The following is a 23,033-nucleotide window of genomic DNA, read 5'->3' as shown; positions in this document are numbered from 1 at the left end:
TGCTCTGTGTTTGAAAAGGACCACAACTTTCCAGTTCAGGCATATTCTAGCTTTCTTCTTCTACTCATGTTTTGGAAAATTGGTATAACATTTCTCTAAAGAGACCAGACTGTTTTGATTACAGTGAGCTTGTAATATAGTTTAATATCAGGTGTTGTGATTCCTCCTACCTTGTTCTTCTTAAGATTGCTGAGGCTCTTTGGAGTCATTTTGGGTTCCATATAAATTTTTGAGGTATTTGTTCTAAATCTGTGAAATATGTCATTGGTATTTTAATAGGGATTGCATTGAATCTATAGAATGCTTTGGGTAGTATGGACATTTTAATGCTGTTAATTATTCCAATCCATGAGCATGGTATATACTTCCATTGATTGGTATCTTCATTTATTTCTTCAGTGTTCTGTAGTTTTCCAAGTACAGGTCTTTTATCTTCTTGGTTAAGGTTATTTCTAGGTACTTTATTTTTCTTGTTGCTATAGTAAATGGGATTTCCTGCCCTCCCCCGCCCCCTCCCCCCAGCTTCTGTTTCTGATATTTCATTGTTGGTGTACAAAAATGCCATCAATTTCTGAATATTAACTTTGTATCCTGCTATTTTGGCATATTCACTTATTAGGTCAAGTAGTTTTTTGGTGGAGCCTATAGGGTTTTCTATCATGTCATCTGCAAATAATGACAGTTTTTACTTCTTCCTTTTCAATTTAGATGCCTTTTATTCTTTTCTTGTCTGATTACTGTGGCTAGAACTTCCAATACTATGTTAAGTAAAAGTGGTGAAAGCAGACACCTTTGTCTTGTTCCTGATCTTAGGGAAAAGCTTTTAGATTTTGTCTGTTGAGTATAATGTTGGCTGTAGGTTTCTTGTATATGGCCTTTATTATGTTGAGGTATGCCCCCTCTATTCCCACTTTGCTGAGTGTTTTTATTTTTTTTCATAAATAGGTGCTGTACTTTATCAAATGCTTTTTCAGCATCTATTGATATGATTATGTGATTTTTGTCTTTCATTTTGTTCATGTGGTGTGTTATGTTTATTGATTTGCAAATATTATACCATCCTTGCATCCCTGGGATGAATTCCACTTGATCGTGGTGTGTGACCTTTTTAATGTACTGCTTGATCCGGTTTGCCAATATTTTGTTGAGGATTTTAGCATCTATGTTTGTCAGCGATATTGGCCTGTAGTTTTCTTTCTTTGTTGTGTCTTTACCTGGTGTCGGAAGTAGGATAACACTGGCCTCATTGAAAGAGTTTGGGAGTGTTCCCTCTTCTTGAATTTTGTGGGATAGTTTGAGAAGAATAGGAGTTAGTTCTTTCCTAAATGTTTGGTAAAATTCACCTGTGAAGCTGTCCAGTCCAGGGCTTTTGTGTGCTGGGAGTTTTTTTTATTACTGCTTCAATTTCACTAGTTGTTGTTGGTTTATTCAGGCTTTCTGCTTCTTCTTGATTCACTTTTGGAAGATTTTATATTTCTAGAGATTTGTCCATTTCACCCAGATTGTCAAATTTTTTGGCATATAGTTGTTAATAGTAATTTCTTACCGTCTGTTGTATTTCAGTGGCATCGGTTATAATTCCTCCTTTTTGTTTCTGATTTTATTTATTTGAGTCCTCTCTTTTTTTCTTGATGAGTCTGAGATAATTTTTCTTTTTACTTTAAATGCTATAAATGACCAAAGGAATTGAATGTCCAAACAATTATTAAATATCATTCCTCAGCTAGAGAACTCAAATTTAATTACTCAAAATACCTTGTTTTAAATAGGACTCCCAGTACATAGGTATGTAATTGCTTAAAATATCTCATATAGACTGAGACAAAAGAAAAAAATAAGACTTCCATATTCAGCATTTTAAGAATTATATTGTATGGCAAAAAATGCTCAGATAAAACTGTTAAACCACTTACTGTGGACAATATTGAGTATAAGAGAGAAAGAGCATTGCAGGAAGCAAATGGCAGAGTAAGATGCAGGTTAAGATGATTGGAAAGGAGGCAAAAAACAATGCTTCTATTCTCAGATGTCCATATGCCATTGACCAGGCAATGGGCAATAAAGAAAGTGAACTTGCTATCTAACACCCAGAAATAGATATGACCTCATGGGCATTCCTGAGACTTGATGTAGAGACTTAAGGACAGAATATGGGAATGAAAGAATAGACTTTGTCCAAGAAAAAGACTATTAGGGAGATAAATATATGAGTATAAATTTAAAAACTCAGAACAGTACTATGCTGGACATTTTCTAGGTACAGATAAGAATAGAGAGGGTCAGAGCAGCACAGAGATGGCCAACATGCTACCTTACCTGATTTATTAGGTGACTTCAACTTTTTGACCATTACTCTGAGTCTCCATCAGCCCAAGACCCAGGTGTGTCACAGATGCCATCTAAATTTTTGGTGGAGAGGTGACCTGTTGGAGACTATATTTTAAGAAGACAAATTATTGGGTTGGCAAAAAGTCTGTATGGTTTTTTCCAAAAATTAAAGACACATTTTTCATTTTCACCAACTTCATTGATTTGGATATTTTGAGTATGTTGTCTCTCTCCCATGTGGTATAACATTGATTGTCCTCAATTAATGTTTCGATTTGATAGCTATCAACTTCAACTTCTAGCCAGTTGAAGTGACATGCAAACTGGGAAACAATGGAAGGTATAGGAAGGAGCAGGAAAGAGCAGCTGGTTCTGATTGGGGTTGGTGGAAGGGCAGCTGCAGAGCTAGGCTTTGGAGGAATGAGAAAATGTTACAGACATGGGGAAAATGTGAGGGCAAGGCAGTCCAGGCAGAGGGAACAGCATGGATAAAGGTACAGCAGCCCCAAAGTGCCTGGCATGTTCTGGAAAAAGTGAATAGCTCCAGCTGGGAGCCCCGGGCATTGGCCTGGAGGCATGGCTGCTGGAGAGAGGCTCCCTGACTGGGAAGGTCTTGTAAGTCCTTCGGGCAGCAATGGGGAGCAATGCTGAGACCAATCAGACTTAGGGGAGTGTGTAAAGACCAATTCTAGCAGCAATGAAGAGAAGGGACAGGGTGTGGGAAGCTAATGGCAGGCATGTCAGCTAGGAGACCATTGACTAGAGATGAGCAGAGTGCTAAGGTCCTGCACTAGTACGGCAGAGGCAGTGGATTAGGAAACAGGAAACAGATGGAAGAAATAAAACTTGGTGACTAATAGGAGATGGAACATGAAAGTTTCTGACCCATTTGGGTGACCCATGATGTCATTAACCGAAAGGCAGAAATAGGAGGGGGAACATAGGCAGGGATGAATCTGGCTTGGGACATGTGAATGTAGCAGTTATCTATTGCAGTTCAGTAAATAACCCCAAATTTAGTGGCAAACAATAGCCATTTTCTTATGAAGTGGGTGGGGCTCATCTCCACTCCCCTGTCTGGGGCCTCCCCTGGAAAGACTGGGAATGGCTCACATGGCTGGGACTGAAGAGCTGGGGCTACAGGAGCCTCTTCCAAGATGACTTTTTCACTCCTGTATCTGGCACCTGGTGAAGAAGAGTAGATGGCTGGGTTCAGCCAGAACTGTGGGTTGACATGCCTGCATGTGGCAGTCCCTGCCCGGCAACCTTGGGGAAGTCACACTTCTCACATGGGGCCTTAGTGTACCAGTGAACAGTGGCCTTTATGACAACACCTTGGAAGTCTGATGTCATCACTTCAGTTTTGGTCTATTGGTCAAAGCAGTAACAGACTCTTCTGTCGATAGAAGAAGGGTCAGAAAGTTTCAGGCCATGCTTTAAAACCACCACAGTAAGTTTGAGGGAATAAAAACAAGACAGCAAATTTGAGACACTAATCGACTCCACAGACCTCACCAACTGATTAAATATTAGGTAAGGGGGAAGGAAACCTCAAAGGTGAATATGCACATTAATATTTCCCACATTATAACATTATTACTTGGATTGGAATACCAGCTCCATTCCATATTGACAGTTAGATCATAGGCAAGTTAATTATCTCTGTGCCCCATTTTTCTTACCTGTTATCCCATTTTAATGGGTATAACATTAGTAAACGACCTCACAGGGTTGGTGAGGGTTTTAGGTAAGACATGTGATATTCATAGAACAGTACCAAGCACATAGATAGCACCCTCAATACATGCTAGCAGCTATTATTGTTTACAAAGCATTCCATGTGTACTTATCTCACTTATTCTTCACTAACACTATCTGATGGTGAGGTAGCTGTTCATATTATCATCATTTAACAGATGAAGGAACATGACCCTGAGAGGTTAAGTAACATTATCAAGGTCCTACAGCTGGGAAGTGACAGAGCTGGAGCTTGGAGACCTGCTTTCCTGCTTCCCCAGGGTTGGCCCTTCCCACGGCAGTGCAGCTGCTCTGGGTGGGGTCATGCTCTGGCCCACTCCTGCGCCCACCCACACTGTGGGATTAGCTGCCTGGCAAAGCTACTGTGTTTCTGGCGCTGATGATGTTCTCCTATGAGGCGCCCCCGTGGCTGCATTGGCCCTCGCCCACCACTGGCATGTCTGAAATTTACTAGAAACAAGAAACAGACAACTGTGATAGCAGGTGTGATTCCTGTGGGCACCCAGCCTCCCTGCTTGAAGTCTCCGGACTGTTGCGTTTGTTCTGGAATGGGGGTGGGGGGGGGGTATAGCCCTTTCCCCAAAGCCAGTCAGAACCCAGGACAGGACACATCAATGTATCGTGGGATCCCTCCGGATCCAGCACCAGGACAGATGCTGGGCCCAGCTGTTCCTGCCCTCTTTCTTGGCTGGAGGGAGAGGCCCAGGTGGCTGTTGGGGGCGTGCTGAGTAAAGATAGGCCTACCTTTTGCTCCAAATCCAACACAAGCCAGCAGCCTGGTGAAAGCTGGCCGCCCACAGTGGTAGTACCTGTAGACCGGGTCTCACACTCCGTGGGTGCTCTCACCAAGGTAAGCACTTTCCCCAGTCTCAACCCACCACGTCTTCCATTCTGGGGACTCGACATCAAACAAGGAAATATTCAGGACAGTGATAATTTTTTTTCTTCCTATTTGAACAGCCTAAAACATGGACCCATCTACGAGAAAACCAATCTCTCAACCAATCCAAGGCCCTGAAACTGCCTGGAAAGGAATAACAATGTGTTCTGCTTTCTGATAAAGATCACAGTCTAGGTCCTAAGGAATTTTTTCTGAATTACAAAGCAGGGACAGATCAGATGCCTGCCACAACACACTTCGGAAAACAAGGAGCAATCAGAAGTTCCCATTCATCTAAGGAATCCTTCAAAATCCTGCCTTGGGTGGAGTGACATTTGGTAACAATAAAAAGTTCACTTGGCGGGTGGCCCTGGGCATGGCCACACTCCTAGTCGACAGTCCCCTCCAGGGATCACGTCTCCCCTCTCAAGGCTTTCAGGAAGTTCCCAAGAATGTCAGGAACCCTGCCTGGTGTTGGTGGGTCCCAGCCTGCCTGCCTCCCAGGCTTCCTCTCCACCCACATCACAAGTGAAGAGGCCTCTGAAACAAAACTTTCTTTTTCTAAAGACCAGTGGGGTTACTTTACCTTTCCCCAAAGCTGAAGCTGACCAGGGCCAGTTTAGGAAGAGGCACCAGATGTGTATGTTTCCCACAAGTTATTTAGGTTCCTGTCCAAGCCAAATTCTGAGGGGTGGAATCCTGGATGGCACAGTAAAAAAAACGTCTCATCAGCTGTCAGGTCTGAGTTAACAAAACTGCCCCTCTTCTTTACATTTTATTTAAGCACTAAAACAACAACTAATATGTGCAATGTACTTTCAAAGGAATATGCAAAGTTCTTTTTATAATTAACATCTTACAATTTGCACACCATTCTTGCAGAGGTGGTAGGAAATTTTACCTCCTTTTCTTCTTCCTCATCTGAAAATGTAATTTTGACTTTTTTTGGGGGGGGGGGATAGCTGGCAGCACTGGAATATAATATAGGACTAAAGTAGGAGAGAATTACTATTTTGTACTGTGTAAATTTACTGGCAATAACAGTGAAGCACAAAGAAGAAAGGGACGTCCCACTGGACCATTTGGTGGTGGGTGCCCTTCATTGCAATCACTGACTTCTTTTAGCAACTCTAACTAAACTTTGGTGTGATTGGTGTGATGAGAAATGTCAGCATGACATTGATTTACAAACTCCTCTGTGGCTTAGGAAAAAAAATTTAATATATGTATATACTTATACTCAAGAGTATATATTTTACATTTATTATATCATAGGTAAATATAATTATATTGAAATATACAAAATGTAAACTATAAATATATATTATAAATGCATTTGATAATATTCTTTTTTCTCCCTTCAAAACACTGCTTCACTATGTCCAAGGACGTGACCTAGTTATTTAAACAAACATTTTTATTTGCTTATTAAAGTTTTCATAGGATCATGAGTTCAAAGATGAGATAATGAAACTCCACATCTGTATGTTGCCTTATAAATTTTAAAGTACTTTCAAATCACTTTTCTTCTCCAATTTCATCCTTAAGATCACCTATGACTTAGAGCCAAATATAATCATTCTCACTTTATGGATTAGAAAACTGATGTTTATTTAGTTGAGACGACCTGTTCTGGGGATGGAAACCAGATTTTTCAGTATTTGGTTCAGGGTTTGGTCCAACCTGCCAGAGATTTTCAGCATTTTTCTCTCAGCCTCCTGAGAGAGGATTACTTTAGATGATAAGAGTCGAAATGTCTGTAAGTCCAGGATCATTTCACTTCAGACAGCCAAAGACATGCACATACACACTGCCCACGTGAATTCTTGAAAGTTTTCTGTATGTTGATTTTATTTTATTTTTTGGTGAACTAAGAATGTAAGTGCTACTTATGAGAGGAGTGTTATTCCGTGACCTGGTGTGATGGTTGAAGTTTCCTGTGGCCAAGTGTGCTTCAAGTATGCAGCACCGAGGTGAGCGAGGAACATGGAGTGATTGGACAGCTCCTGGGGAAGCTGGAGCTTGGTTTTCAGAGGACTCAAGATCTCCAGGAAGGTTGGAAGGACCGTTGAGCTAGTCTGGGTTGAGCCATCCTACTGGAGTAGAGTTGGAGCTAGTAGTTCCAGGTACGGCAAGGGTGTGTCAGAGAAAGGTGCAACATGGTTAAGGAAACACCCCAAGCTCACTCCTGGTGCTCTCCTGACCAGGTCCCACATGTAGGAGACAAGGAGTTTCCAGAGAAGAGGTGTAACCCACTTCGGTGGGAAAGCCCCCCCCCTTGTGGGCCCCCCTCCCAGTTGGGAGGCCAGTGTGCACCAGGAGGCTCGTGTGAAGAAATAGACTTTTTTAGAGGATGCGCACTTGGGGCCTAAGGTCTGAATCTGACAGCAGTGGCATTTTATTTGCTGAGCCCTGTATTTAGAATGTTTCTGAACTGCAGTATGTTTAGAAGGAGCCTGGATTCCATAGTTTTTTATAAGCTCAAGCACTGCCTACTGTCTTTTCTTTAATAAACAACTTTATTGGTATATAATTCACATGCAATAAAAATTTACCATTAACTGCAGAACAATTTCATCACCTCAGAAATAAACTTTGAACCCATGCACAGTTGCTCCCCATTCCCCATCTCCTTCCTCCAGGTGCCGGGCACCGCTAATCTACTTTTTGTCTCTGGATTTGCCTATTTTGGACATTTCCTGTAAATGGGATTATACAATTTATAGCCTTTTGCATCTGACTTCTTCGACTTAGCATAATATTTTTTAAAGTATATTTTACTGATTATGTTGTTAACAGTTGTTCCAATTTTCCCCCCTTTGCTTGCCTCTGCCCAGTACCCCCCTTCCCTCCAGCAATCCCACCCACCTTATTTCATGTCCATGAGTCCTGAATATAAGTTCTTTGGCTTCACCCGATCCTATACTATTCTTAACATCCCCTTGTCTATTTTGTACCAACTGATTATGCTTCTTAGTCCCTGCACCATTTCCCTATTTCTCCCCCTCCTTCCCAGCGGTTAACCCTCCAAATGATCCCCATACCTATGATTCTGTTCCTATTCTGGTTTGCTTAGTTGGATTTTGTTTGTATTTTTTAGATTCAGTTGTTGATAGTTGTGAATTTGTTGTCATTTTAGTGTTCATAGTTTTGATCTTTTTCTTAAGTAAGTCCCTTTGGCATTTCATATAATAATGGCTTTGTGACGATGAACTCCTTTAGCTTCAATTTGTCTGGAAAGCACTTCATCTGCACTTCCATTCCAAATGATAGCTTTGCTGGATAGAGTAATCTTGGTTGTAGGTTGCTTTTCATCACATTGAATACTGCTTGCCAGTCCCTTCCTGCCTGCAAAGTCCTCTGAGAAATCAGCTGATAGTCCTACAGGCACATCCCTGTAGGCAATTTTCTGCCTCTCTCTTGCTGCCCGAAGGACTGTCTTTATCTTTCACCTTTAGCATCTCATTCATGATGCATCCTGGTGTGGTCCCCTCTGAGTCCAGCTTGCCTGGGACCCTCCGTGCTTCCCAGACCTGTGTGTCCATCTCCTTCTCAAAATTTGGGAAGTTTTCCTCATTTTTTTCAATTCTTCCTTCCTCATTCTGCACTGGGTGACTGTTTTTTCCTTCCTTATGTTCCAAATCATTGATTTGAATCCCAGTTTCCTTCCCTTCATCATTGGTTTTGTGTAGATTTCCCTTTGTTTCACTTAGAATAGCCTTCACTTCTTCTCTTATGCATTTGCCAAACTCAAGCATATCTGTTAAGCCTGTGAGCATCTTTATCACCAGTGTTTTGAAATTTGCCTCTGTGAGGTTGGCTATCTCCTCGTCTCTAGTTCTCCCACTGGAACCTTGATCCATTTCCCCTTTTGGGCCATACTTCTCTGTCTCCTCATTCTGACAGGCTCCTGTGTTTGTTTGCCTCCACATCCCAGGTAGAGCTGTTGCTATTGTTACGTTGTAAGGGGCGGAGCCTTAGGGATTTGTCAGTACAGGGTGACCTGTTTCTCCATGTTGTGGCGCTGTATGTGGGGGAGGGTCCTGAGAGGGAACAATGCCGCCTACCCAGCACCTGCTTCTTTTCTAGGCACCTCTCCCACTTCTGCACCAGACTGGCACCCCTCTAGCTGCTGCCCTGGCTGTCATTCCCAGAGTGAGTGGGTCTGCGGATGTTCTGGGACTGTGGAAGCCCTTTAAACAAGCGGACTCTGCTGAGACCCACAGTTTCTGCCTTCACCCTAACCCCCATTGGTGTGCACAGTCAGTGGCAATGAGGCTTGATTTTCCCCAGTGCTGGGACAGTGGGCTGGGAGGTCCGGTGAGGAGCTGGGAATGCTCCCCAGGTGTCTCTCCTGTCTTTAAAACGTGTGACTGCACTTTCTGCCAGCCTGCTGTTGCCACCGCTGCTGCTGCCACCACACCGCATCCTCTCTGACTCTGCTCCACCCCTCCTACCTGTCTGGATGAGTATTTCTTCTTTATATCTTTGTTTGCTGGACTTCCATGCAGTTTGATTTTCTGGAACTTCTGGTTGTTTCTAGTTTTGATGTAGTTGTGTTCCTTCTTAGTTGTGGAGGGAGACACAGCATGTCTGTCTACACCTCCATCTTGGCTGGTGACTTAGCATAATATTTTTAACGTTTGTCCATGTTTTAGCATGTATTCACAGTTCATTTCTTTTTATGTCTGAATAATGTTCCATTGTATGGATATACTGCTCTTTGTTCATTCATTCATAAACTGATGGACATTTGAGTTGTTTCTACTTTCTGCCTATTATAAACAATGCTGCTGAGAACATTTGTGTGCCTGTGAGTGGGATTGCTGGGTCATATAGTAACTCTGTGGTCAACTCTACTTTTTTAAGAACTACCAAAATGTTTTTGAAGTGGCTGCACTGTTTTATAATCCTACCAGCAATAAATGAGGGTTTCAGTTTTTCCACATCCTCAATAACACTCTTGTCCTCTTTTTTTAAGTATGTTTTATTGATTATGCTGTTACAGTTGTCCTAATTTTCCCTTTGTTCTGCTCCACCCAGTGAACCTCTGCCTCCAGTTGTCCCCCACCTTAGTCCATGCCCATTGGTTGTGCGTATAGGTCTTCTCAACATCTTCCTGTCTACTCCACTCCCTCCTACTATGTTTCTTAATTCCTGTACCACCTCCCTCCCTTTCCCGCCTTCCCCCTCCCTGCTAACCTCCCCCCATAATGTTCCCCATACCTATAATTCTTTTTCCACTCTCGTTGCCTACTTAGTTTGCCTTTGTTTTGGTTCCCTCGCATCTGTTGTTGGTTGTTGTAATACAGTTTTCATTTCAATGTTCATAGTTTTGATCCTCTTTCTCCTAAACAAGTGCCTTTAACATTTTATATAACAGTGGTTTGGATCTGATGAACTCCTTCAGTTTTACTTTGCCCTGGAAGCCCTTTCTTTGCCCTTTTATCCTGAATGACAGCTTCGCAGGATAGAATAATCGTGGTTGTAGGTTTTTGCTTTTCATTACTTTGAATATTTCTTGCCAATCCCTTCTTGCGTGCAGAGTTTCTTTTGATAAATCAGCTAATAGTCTTATTGGGACCCTTTTGTAGATAATTCTCTTCTTCTCTCTTGCTGCTTTTAAGATTCTCTCTTTACCCTTAATTTTTGGCATTTTGATTATAATGTGTTTTGGTGTGGTTCTCCCTGGGTCCAGTTTTTTTGGAACTCTCTGTGCTTCCTGGACCTGTAAGTCTATTTCCTTCCCCAAGTTAGGGGAGTTCTGCTTCATTATTTTTTTCTCATAATTTTTTCAATTTCTAGTTCTTCTTCTTCACCTTCTGGCAACCCTGTGATTTGAATGTTGGCACGTTTATAGCTGTTCCATAGGTTTCTGAGCCTCTCCTCATTTTCCCCACCTTTCATTTCCTCTTTCTGCACTGGTTGAGCATTTGTTCCTTTCCTATGTTCCGATGTGTTGATTTCATCCCTGGTTTTCTTTCCCTCACCACTAGTTTCATATGTGTTTTCATTCATTTCATCAGGAATAGCCTTCATTCCTTCCCTGTCTTGTTTAAGATCTGCTGTTAGGTCTGTAAGCATTCATATAACCAAAGCTCTGAACTGTGTCTCAGAAAGATTTTCTATCTGCTGCTTCATTAGATTAGATATTTGCTGTCTGGTCAGCTGCATCACCGGGATCTCTATCATGATCTGTGCCATCCTGACAGTTTTGAGTTTACCTTTGCTTCCTGGGAAGGGCTGTCACACCTCCTACGCTATAGGGAACAGAGCCCCATGCACTCGTCTCAACTGGGCAACCCTCCTCACCATGCAGTGGCATTTTGTGTGGGGGTGGGAGTCCAAGATAGGTTCCTGCTGTTCACTCTCTGCTGAGATACCAGGATCTCCTCCTCCACCCCCACGCCCTCTGGCCCTCACAGTCCAAAGCAATGGGGGTCTGCCTTCCCCAGCATTGGAATCGCAAGCTGATGGGTCTGGTCTGGTATGCAGCTGGGGGCGCTCCCCAGGCACTTCTTGCCTCCCCTTAAATATGGGTATCTGTGCTTACCTCAGTCCCGCCGCCATCATCGCTGCTGCTGCCGCCAGCACAACTTGACCTCTCCACACCAGTTTTGCCCCTCCTACCCATCCGGACAAGCACCACTTCTTTATAACTTCATATGTTGGACTTCCATGTAGCTTTATTTTCTGGAACTTCTGGTTATTTCTGATTTTGCGGTAGTTGTATTCCTTCTTAGTTGTGGAGGGAGATGGAGAGTGTCAGTCTAGACCTCCATCTTGGCCAGAAGTCTCCTGTGTGTGTTTGCCTCCATGTCCCCTCTTGTCCTCTTTTTGATTTTGCCATCCTAGGGGTTGTGAATTGGTATTTCATTGTGGGTTTGATCTGCATTTCCCTAATGACCCTCAATGTTGAGAATCTTTTTCTATGTCTATTCGCCATTTGTATAGCTTCCTTGAAGAAATGTTTATTCAAACCCTTTGCCCATTTTTTAATTTGGGTATTTCTTATCATGTATGATTCTCTTATTTTTAATTAAATTTATTTGGGGCAACATTGGTTAATAACATAAGTTTCAGGTACACAATTCTATAGTACATCATCTATGTATTGCATTGCTTGCTCACTATCCAAGTCTAGTCCTCTTCTGTCACCATGTATTTGATCTCCTTTACTCTCTTTATTCTTCCCCCACCCTCCTTCCCATCTGGTGACTACTGTGAGATTGTCTGTGTCTATGAGTTTGTTTGTTTGTTGATTTTTGTTTTAAATCCCCACATATGAGTGAAATCACATGGCTCACGTTCTTTTCTGCTTGACTTATTATACTTAACTACTCTCAAGATCCACCTATGTTGTCACAAATGGCAATACTTCATTATTTTTTTATGACTAATCACTATTCTGTTGTATATATGTACCACCTCCTCTTTATTTAATAATCCATCTAAGGACGCTATGTCTTGGCTATTGCAAATAATGGTGCAATGAACATAACTTATGAATAAATTTTTTCAAATTTTTCCAGTAGTTACCCAGAAGAGGGATTGCTGTATCATATGGTGGCTCTATTCTTAATTTTTAGGGAACCTCCATACAGTTTTCTATAGTGGTGGCACCAATTTACATCCTCACCAGCAGTATATGAGGGTTCCTTTTTCTCCACATCCTTGCCAACTTGTTATTTCTTTTCTTATGGAGAATAGCCAATCTAATAGATATGAAGTGGTGTCTCGTTGGGGTTTTGATTTGCATTTCCCTGATAGCTAATGAAGTTGAGTATCTTTCCATAAATCTTTTGGCCATCTGTATGTCTTCTTGGGAAAAGTGCCAGTTCAGGTCTCCTCAATTGGGCATTTTTTTTGTTCAGTTTATGAGATGTGTATATGTTTGGATACAAGTTTCTTACACATTTATAAATATTTTCTCCATTGGTTTGATTTTTCACATTTTTTTACAGTGTTCTCTGAAGCACAAGTTTTTTATTTTGATGAAGTCCAACATATCTGTGTTTTCTTGTGTGTGTGTGTGTATGTTTTGGGTGTTGTACCTAAGAAACTGTTACCTAATCCAAGGTCATAAAGATTTACACCTATGTTTTATTTTAAAGACTTTTATAGTTTTCACTCTTACATTTACATCCATTTTGACTTAATTTTTGTAAGATGTAAAGAAGAGGTCCAACTTGATTCTTTTGCATGTGTTTACCCAGTTGTCTTGCACCATTGTTGAAAAAAAAATTCTTTCCCCATTGAATTGGCTTGGCACCATTGTTGAAAATCAATTGACCATAGTTGTATGACTTTACTTATAGAATCTTAATTCTATTCCATTGATATATATGTTTTTTCTTATGGCAGTACCACATTGTTTTGATTTACTTTAGCTTTATATTATGTTTTGAAATTACCAACTGTGAGTCTTCCAAATTTGTTTTTCTTTTTCAAGATTGTTTGGTTATTCTGAGCTCCTTGCATTTCTATTTGAGTTTTAGTATCAGCTTCCATTTCTGCAAAAACAGCACCTGGGATTTTGTTAGGTGTTGTGTTGACTCTGTAAATCAGTTTGGGGAGTGTTGCCATTTTAACAATATTAATTGTTCTAATCCATGAACATGTAATGGCTTTCCAGTTATTTACATAGTCTTTAATTTCTTTTAACAATATTTTATAGTTCTCAGTGTAAAATTATTGTACTTTTTTGTTAACTCCTAAGTATTTTACTCTTTTTTTGAGTAAACATCACAAAGTTAAAACACCACAAAACTCATTATTCTCCCAGAGATTCAGTCATTTTTATTGAATAAATGCTCTTCCAATTGTTATGTCTTTGGTTAATTTCCAGAGTTCTGAAACAGTTGCTTTTGATAATTTTTGCCAATGTTCTAATTTCTTTTATGGAAGAGTGAATTTTCAAAAGTCTTCTTTACTCTGACATGCCAGAAATCAGAACTGCTTGATTTTTATACCACTGTCTTATTTCTACCCATGGTCTTCAAATACCACCTGGTCTCTGAGGACATTTGAGTTTAGGGTTAAGATATAGAGGCAGGTTACTGGCAAACAAAAAGTTGTGACACAGAAGTTCTTTGGAAGTTCATGTTGGTGGCTGTCAAGGTTTTATTAACAGACAGATAAACTGAGCCAATATTCCCATTACTGAAGCCAGAGATGTTAGAAATTGTTCCTTGGTGATTAGAAGTAAGAAAGTAATAAGGTGTCCAATAATAAGGCATATTTTTTGTTTCTTGGTAGAAGTTAAACCCAAGAGGAATATCATGAAACCTCAAATGTAGGGATGACAAGTGAATTTCAAGTGTCGACTTTAATCAATTCTTAGTTTTAACCTGGAGCTCAGTGTTAGAAGATTCTCTAATACATATGGCCTTAGTGCCAGTTACTGTATGGGGTCAGGTCCAGCCACCAAATTGTGGCCACTCAAAGGAGTGAGTGAGGAGAATTTAATAAAAGGGTTATTTAGGAAGCTATGGACAGAGTTACAAGAAGTCAATAAGAGAGGGTGTTATACCATAGGCCAGAAATAGTGATTACCAATCTGAGACCTAAATGATCTTTATTAGGATTGATGAAATAAATGAGAGTTTTAGAGATTAATGTAGTTAGTTCTTCTTTTGTCCATTTCATAGTACCATGACTGAGATTAACTGTAGTAGTATCAATACTTCGTCCTTAATATTTTCAGAATTTCTAATTGAAAATACTTGGGAATGTTCTTAGAGCTAAACAAATACAATTTATTACTAACCTCTTCTATCAAATATTTCATCTCCATCTAATATAGTGAGAGATTCAACATTTCCAAGGAGTTTTGCTATATACTTCATTATCTTGCTTAATCCTCACAGCAAATAAATCAACCTTGCCATGTTTGAGAGTCTCCACCAACTGTAAATTCAAGGGTCCCCAAGAGGCCCCTCAGGTTTGATAATTTTCTAGAAGGACTCACAGAACTCCCTTAAATCTCTTACTTACTCATGGGTATGATGAACTACAGTGAAAGGATCCCTGTTCAAATCAGCAGAAGAAAGAGGCATACGGGAAAGGAGAATTCTATGCATGAGAGCTTCCAGTTGTCCTTTCCCAATGGAGTTGTAGACAGTGCTAACTTTTCTCAGTAATATATGGTGATATATATGAATATTGTCCACTAGGATGCTTACCTGAGTTTTGGTGTCCAGAGTTTTCACTGAACTTAGCCATATCATCACAGTTGACCACCTTCATGGCTACCTTAGTCCCTGTCCTCTCCAGAGGTCAAGTTAATACTGTGTGGCCAAGAACCCACACAATAAATCACATTGTTAGCATAGACCATCTGGCATGGCCTAAGGCCCCCAGGTAAACAAAAACACTTATCAGGCAGGATATTCCCAGGTTTTAGAAGTAATATCACAGGCCAGACCTCTCTCTGAGCAGGGTTAATCCTTTACTACACAAGGGTTTATTAGTGTTGTAGAAGTCCAATATAAAAACAAAATGGAGGAAATCCTATAGGCAGGCAGACTTCAAATAGGGATTTCCTTTTGTTCTTGTGGCTCCATGACATTTTTAGTGTATGTAGGAATTACTATACACAAAATTGTGTATACTGGACATCACAGGCTAAGGGAATTTTGACTACAGGCTGACTCTTAAACATACCTTCTGTGTCCAACTCCAGCCATAACAAAAAACATAAGCTGCTGCTGCTACAAAGAAAGAAACAAACAAAAACCAAAAGCACCCTAAAAATGAAATTATTTTTTCTAGACCTTAACTAGAAATTTAACTTCTGTGGGAGTGATAATTAAGATTCTAGCATGAAAATCACATTAGGTTGTACATTTCTTCAACTCATTTGCTTTTGATTGTGAAATGAAGAGCTAAGAACCCTGGGGAACACTTTTGGGTGTTTCCTTCTAGTGCAAAGTGGACTAGAGAATGAGGAAATCATGTGATATATGAGGTTATTTAAGAATAAACCATTAGATATCCTCCAGCTAGAGAATGAAAAAAGATAGTTTACAGCATCATTTGAAGAAAATTTTATGTTAAGAAATTCATTCTTTTGAAGGTGTTGGGTTATCCATCTTTTGACTTTGGTGGGCTTGTAGCAGCTCTGGGCCCTGCCTTCCTTGTGAAATATTGTAGATCATCTTGATATAATTTATCAACCCAAAGCATTCTCTCCATAAATCTTAACATATTAGCAATGAATTTCTGTGGTGGAAAGGCTTTTTTTCTCCTTTTTTTACATTTTGATTTATAGCATGCCCTTTACTGGGGCCATGTTTTTGGGAGAACAGTGATTCTCACTAATGGTTGCATGTAGCCTGTCCTTACATCATGACTACAAGTACCCAACAAAATGTCCTATTACCAATAAATATATTTTTATTTCACGCATTAGTAAGTGCCCTTGCAAATTAGCTTTTTCAGAAAAAAGAAACACAGCTTTTGTTGCACAATAGATTGAACCAATGGCTTTCAGACTTTGTGACTTCATGTACCAGGATACTTATCGAAGTTTTTTTGGGAACTGACATAAAATTATCAAATCTTTTCTTTTGCCAAATCAAGACAGTACAAGGAAAAAATGTCCTGAACTCTAAAATAAGACTCATTTCACAAAAGAACATTTTGTAGTACAAAACTTAAATTAATCAATGTGGTTTGCTGATTTGTTTTCTGCTTATATCCTATAATTTCTGTTCAGGTCCAATATCAGTCTCATAAATGACATTTTCTAGTAGCTATTTCAAAGGAGATGTGTGAGTAACTAACTCTCTTATTCATGGAGACAGGGTAGCACAATAATAAACACCATGGAATCTAGAGCAGAATGCCTGTTCTTGAATTCCCATTTGGCCACTTACTAACTGTGACCTTTGGCAAGTTACTTAACCTCTCTGTATCTTAGTGTAATAATCTCTAATTTGGTAATATTAATAGTATGTCTCAGGGTTGTTGTGGGGATTAATATTGTGAGTTAAAATATATAAAGCACTTAAGAACAGTGCCTTGTAAAATTGTATTATATAAGTACTTGCTATTATTATTAATCTATGTATGTCTGAAAAAATGTCCATATTCTGTTCTCATTCTTGAATTATAGTTCAGTTAAACATGAAAGTCTATGTTGACCATTTCTGCCTTCAGCAGTTTAAAGATATAATTCCAATACCTTCTTGAATCTATTGTTGGAAAGTCTGCTTCCATTATGATTATCTTTTTCTTTCTAAGTAAAAATCTCTTTTCTCTCTGATTTGCTTTTAAGGTTTTCCTCTACATTTGGTGATCTGTGGTTTTATTATTGTGTGTCCATGTGTCGATTTAATTTCATTTTTCTAGCTCAAAATTCACTTTGCTTCTTCAAATTGAAGATTCACATCTTCCTTTAATCCTAGAAAATCTGCAATCATTGTGCACTTTAAAATTAGGTTCTGCTGCAAGTGATTAAAAATAACTCTGAATCAGAGTGGTTTATACAAGATAGAAGTTTATTTCTTTCTCACATAAATTAGGCAATCTAGGTGGTGTTTAATGACATCGGGGGCTCTGGGATCCTTCTATTTTATTGTTCTGCCATTCTCAGCATGTAGATTTCTGTTCAAATATCATCTCTATTCCAGCCACGAGGAAGGAAAAAGTACAGAGAAGGGCCAACCTCCTCCCTTTGAGGACATTTCTGGAAGTTGCACATACTGCCCTGGTTATATCCTATAACATAGACATTTGATCAAGCCAGCTTCAAGGGAAGCAGGAAATAGTGTTTTTATTTTGGGCAGCCAATTTCCAGTTAAAAATGGGTGATTCTATTAATAAGGCAGAGGAGAAGATTTGTCACTGGTAACAGGTAGTAATCTCTATTATAGCTATTTTTATTTCAAATTTCTCCCATTTATATTCCTTCTGTTATATATTCTGAAACTCTTAGTAATAGTCTATTCTTTGTGTCTCTTCTTTTTAGGATTTCTTTTTATCTTTTACTGTTGTATGCTGAAATTTCTTCACCTCTATCTTCCAACTTACTACTGTTCTCTTAAGCTATTGTCTGAGTTAAGTTTTTAAAAAATTATATAATTTTTATCTCTAGAATTTCTACAACGCCCCCAACATGCCTATTTTTATGATATTCTGGCTTTTCTACATAGTTTTTATTCTTTTATGTCTTGAATCTTTTTATGCCTGTTTACTTATAGTCTGTTTGCTCTATTTTCTATAATTCTTGTGGCATGAATTCTGCTAGCTCCCTTTCCCTAAAAGTTTTTCTTCTTCCATATATATATTTTGCATATCATCATAGATATTCTTCCCATGGTGGCTCATGTACCCAGGGTTGTAAGGTGTTAGTATGGGGCAATTTCATATTTACCTCTACCACGGTCCTTCATGTTTCCCTGGTTCAAATCAGCTTTTCTGTTGTTTTCCTGCCTTGGAAACTAGCACTGCTCATGAAGGCATATTTGACTCCCACTCCTGTGTATAGTTTGGGAGGTGTGTCATCTTAGTGATAATCAGTTTGCTTCCTCCGCAAATTCTCAGGCTAATGGGAGGAGATATTTGAGAGTCCTTTTCACAGCAGCAAGCTCTCCTAGCATCCTGGTGCTATGCTCAACTCCACTCACATGAGACCTCATCTCCCTTCCAGTTCAGCTATGAAAACCCCGCCCCCTAAGTCAACTTTGGATTCCATTTCTCCTGTTGCCTCCCCTTTGGTTCACCGCTTCAGTGTTCTTTTCATTTCAGGGGCCTGAGGATTTCAATTTCTTATTTTAGTGCTTAGTTGTACATTTCAAATATTTTTGTTATATTTTAATGCACATTTACCTGTGTTAGGAATGATGGGTGCTTCCCAAATCAATGTAGTCCATTACAGTGATAAGAAGTCTGACAAAGAGCATCTTAAATCCCCAAAGGCAGTGACATGATAATTTCTCAGTAAAAGTGTTGAAATTATTTTCTTGATAATTCTTAGACTGCCTCGTTTTTTTCATTTGTAATGAGCCAGCATTGTCTTGTTGGTTGAGATTTGGAAATATGAATAAATGGACTGGGCATTGAGAAACTAAGGTCTTGGCTTTATTGCTTGCTAAGTGCAAATGTGGGGAAATCACTGAAGTTCTCTGAGCCTATACTTAGCTATAAAGTTGGGATATTATTATTTTACTCTGCTCATAGGCTTATTATAAGGATCAAATGAGATAGATAACAAATTTGAAAATGCCTTTAAAGCTTAAAATATTGTACAAATTTATGGCATTAGTAGTAGCAATGTTAAAGGTTAAAAACCATTAGCACATTCATTAAGGTATTTTTAAATATTAAATTATATGAAAGATCATGTTTTTTGTTTGGTTTGGTAAGCTGGAAAAAAAAATCCTGTATCTTGGTCAAGGCTATTATTCTATTAAAGTACCTAATATGGGAATTACTGTACTTGGAAAACGTTTTTCTTGTGAAATTTAAGAGTATTATCTGTACTGATAGGCTGTTACAACTTTAATGGACTATGAAATTCATCATAGAGAGAGATACACCCTTAAAAAACAGACTTGAACCTGGAAATCATCATTGCATTTCAGTATTATGTGCTTTGTCAAACAATGGATACTGAGATTTCTATTACTATTTTGTGAAAGGCCATAAATATTTTTTTTAATGCAGAAAAGATGTTCTCTTATTTGAAAATGTTGAGAACCACCGGCTTAGCCTATGGTAGTGGTCCACTACTGAAACTATTTGGCTCCAGATCCTTTATCTCTCACTAAAACATATTCTCTAAGAAAGAGGACTGCATCAGTTCTCAATGAGGTTATATTTTAATGAACACTTGTCACAGTTTGTCAGTAAACTGTAGACCTATTGTAGAGAATTTATTTACTAATGATTAAAGTACAAAGTTTGAGAATGATTTATTTAAAAGAAAATCAGAGATTGACTCAAAATGGCAGGCAGATCTACACATCTACTGCTTATTGCCTACTAAAGCTCCCAGAAATGCATATGGGTACATATAGATAATAAAATAGAGTTTAATAGCATTGAAAAACAGGGAAACTTACTATCTGAAGAAACACATTTTTAATAAATCTAAGATATTACCAAGAACTAGTGTGTGTAGGAACAAAACGAAATGAAACAAAATCTGATGCATGGATGTAGGTCTTATAGAACTGTTTGCTGAGAGTCAATGGATATTAAGCAGTAGACAGGACTCTGGGCAGTTATCAATTTGAGAAACTAGGGAACAGCATGTGGAGCAGTAAATCAGCCATCCCCTCCATGTTCTACTTGTGCTAAGCCCTCGGCAGCTGTGGGAACTGAATCAGCCTCTGGGTCTGAAAACGCAAAGCAGTGCCCAAGTAGCTATTGACCTCCAGGAGGACCAAAGACCCTATCAGACAAACCATCCTCAGATCCTATCTGACTGCATATCCCAACCCTGTCCCAAAGTCAGGGTATAACAGACAGAAATGGCTTACGCTAATGCGGATCTGGAAATCTCATGATCCAAGAAGAGTATACAAGCAAGAATCACTGAACATTTAAGAAAAAGGTAGAATACCAAGAAAGTGAGATACAATATTGCACTAAACAAACAAAAATCAATTGACTTAAGAGAGGAAACAAAAGATTGACAATATTCTAAGGGGACAAGAGAGGCTGTCATATCTATACTGTAGCAAGAGCCTTATGTATTTAAGAAGCATCTTGGAAATTTAAAATAGAATACTAAAATTTTTATAAATTTTAATAGAAAAGGCTTGGCATAATAATGAACATGGCTGGAAAGCAAACTAGTAGAAAGTTAGTGTCAAGGGACTGTTGCCTTGTTTAATGGTAAAGTACCATGAGAAGGATAATGAGAGAAAAGTTGAGAAGCATAGAAGATAAATCCAAGTTTTCCATCGTTCAGCTAGTAGCTGTTGAAGCAGGAAAGAAGAGAGAGAATAGAAGGCATGGAAATAATAGAAAATGCTAGAGAATAAAATTTTCCAGAGTAGGAGAAAGACAATCTTCACATAGCAAGTGTCTGAATTCTATTACCTCCACTTTTGACGTTTGAATCATCCACTTTGTTGTATTGCAAACTCTTATTCAGTTCGATCTTCTTCTTTGTGTGATTTGTAATTTTTGTTTGTGACCTTATCTTTATTAGGGACTTATTTTCTGTAGGTTGTGGAAATAGAGTTTTGCATTTGTCTTGCTGAGCACCCTAGTGTTATCACCAGTAGGGTTCGTTTTAACGATTTTGTGTCTGTTGAGATGTCCTGCATATACATTCAAATTCCAAACTGGAATGTGGCACAAGCTTGAGGCTGTACTTTCTAACAAAGATTTTATTCACTAACTATAGTTCTAAAGTTTGCAGAGGCAAACTTTCTTGCTGTCAGCCTGGTTGCATGGTGGAGTTCTTCTAGTCTGCCTTGTACCTATTGGCCAGCTATTTGAGGCTTCTAGTTTTTTTCAGGTTTCAATTCCAGCTCTTTACTTTGGATGTTCTAAGTTTCCATTGATGTTCCAGTGCAGATTAAAATTCAAGTTCTTGGCCTTTAAGAACTGTCTCGCAATCTGCTAACAACTCCTACTCCCTTTCCACACATGCATCAAAGCTTCCATTCTTATTGCCCTAATTACAGAGTATATCTATACTATGGAAGTCCATGCAGCTATTAAAATAATGAGGTGGTATACATGTGTTGACAAGGAAAGCTCTTCAAGATATATATTGATACACAAATAAGTTCTCTATTTTGGAACATGAGGACTTCTCTGTTTTGTGAGCTTGGTTATATATTTATTTGTTTTTTTTCTTTTTTTTCCCCAGTATTTCAAGGTGTTTGTAATGAAAGGGGTTCACTATTAGCCTTAATCTGCCATGTAAGAACTGGAAGTCCCCAATACACAAATATATAATTATGTTATTCATTTGTTTGTAGTCTGTTAAAATTTCTGTAGTGGAGGAGAAAGAGATAAAGGTACACCTATAGTCTTATTGATAATACAGATAATAAATGTGCAACTGATATATTTCCATGGATATTTTTGGAGGGCTTGTAAATACTCTCTTGGCAGTGGAGGGGTACTTCACCTACTTCTACTTGTGTGCAACATAATATAGTTTCTAGTAGATGCAAATAGAATAGCTGGTAGAATTAACCACACCAAACTCATCCAGTGAAGGTTGAATTAGTGCCAAAATGATCTAAGTAAAATAGAACACAATTTAGGAAATATTTTTACATTCTAAGTACCCATATGTCTTTGAATTAAGCATGTGTGTGTTTTGTACTGGAAGAGATGGTCTTAGATTTTCACACTCTTAATTACATAGAGAAGGATTCAAAGTTTTAGAATAAGGAGGAAATGTTAAGTTTACCAAACAATATTATCCTTAAATTGAAATTTAATTATAGTAATAGTGATGATGTGATCACATGGGTCACACTGATTGATCAGTGTGCTAATCTCATGCTAAATAATCTATGATCTCACTATTAGTCTAATTTTATAGATGAGGAAGCTAAAGTCTAGAAAGGTTAAGTAATTTATTCAAGGTTACACAGCTTATACATGGCAGAGCCAAAATTCCAACCCAGGTTTGTTTGATTCCAGAGCCATAACTAATGACTATCTAAAAGGCCCTTCCTTCTAAAAGGTTAATAATATTTGTTCATAAATAATGTGACATAGAACCCTGACTGGTGTGGCTCGATTGGACATTGTCCCACAAAACAAAAGGTTGCTGAGATTCCTGGTCAAGACACATGCCTTGGTTGTGGGTTCAGTCCTTGGTCACAGTGTGTATGAGAGTCAACCAATTGATGTTTCTCTCTTGCATTGTTATTTCTCTCCCTTTCTTTCTCTCCCCTCCCCCTCTCTCTAAAAATAAATACATAAAATCTTTAAAAAATAATATGGCATAGAAATATGTCTCATAATCCATCACTCATGGGAGGACACTTAAAATTTTAGTATGTTGTGATTATCTTTTTTTATTTTCCCAGTTATGTAAATTGTATGTTCTGAGGTTAATGATAAGAGAAAAAGTAAATGCAAG

This window comes from Furipterus horrens, unplaced genomic scaffold (genome assembly GCF_987537825.1).
Source record: "Furipterus horrens unplaced genomic scaffold, mFurHor1.1.pri manual_scaffold_6, whole genome shotgun sequence".
In the NCBI taxonomy this organism is placed as follows: Eukaryota; Metazoa; Chordata; class Mammalia; order Chiroptera; family Furipteridae; genus Furipterus; species Furipterus horrens.
Note: the sequence above shows the minus strand (reverse complement) of the source record.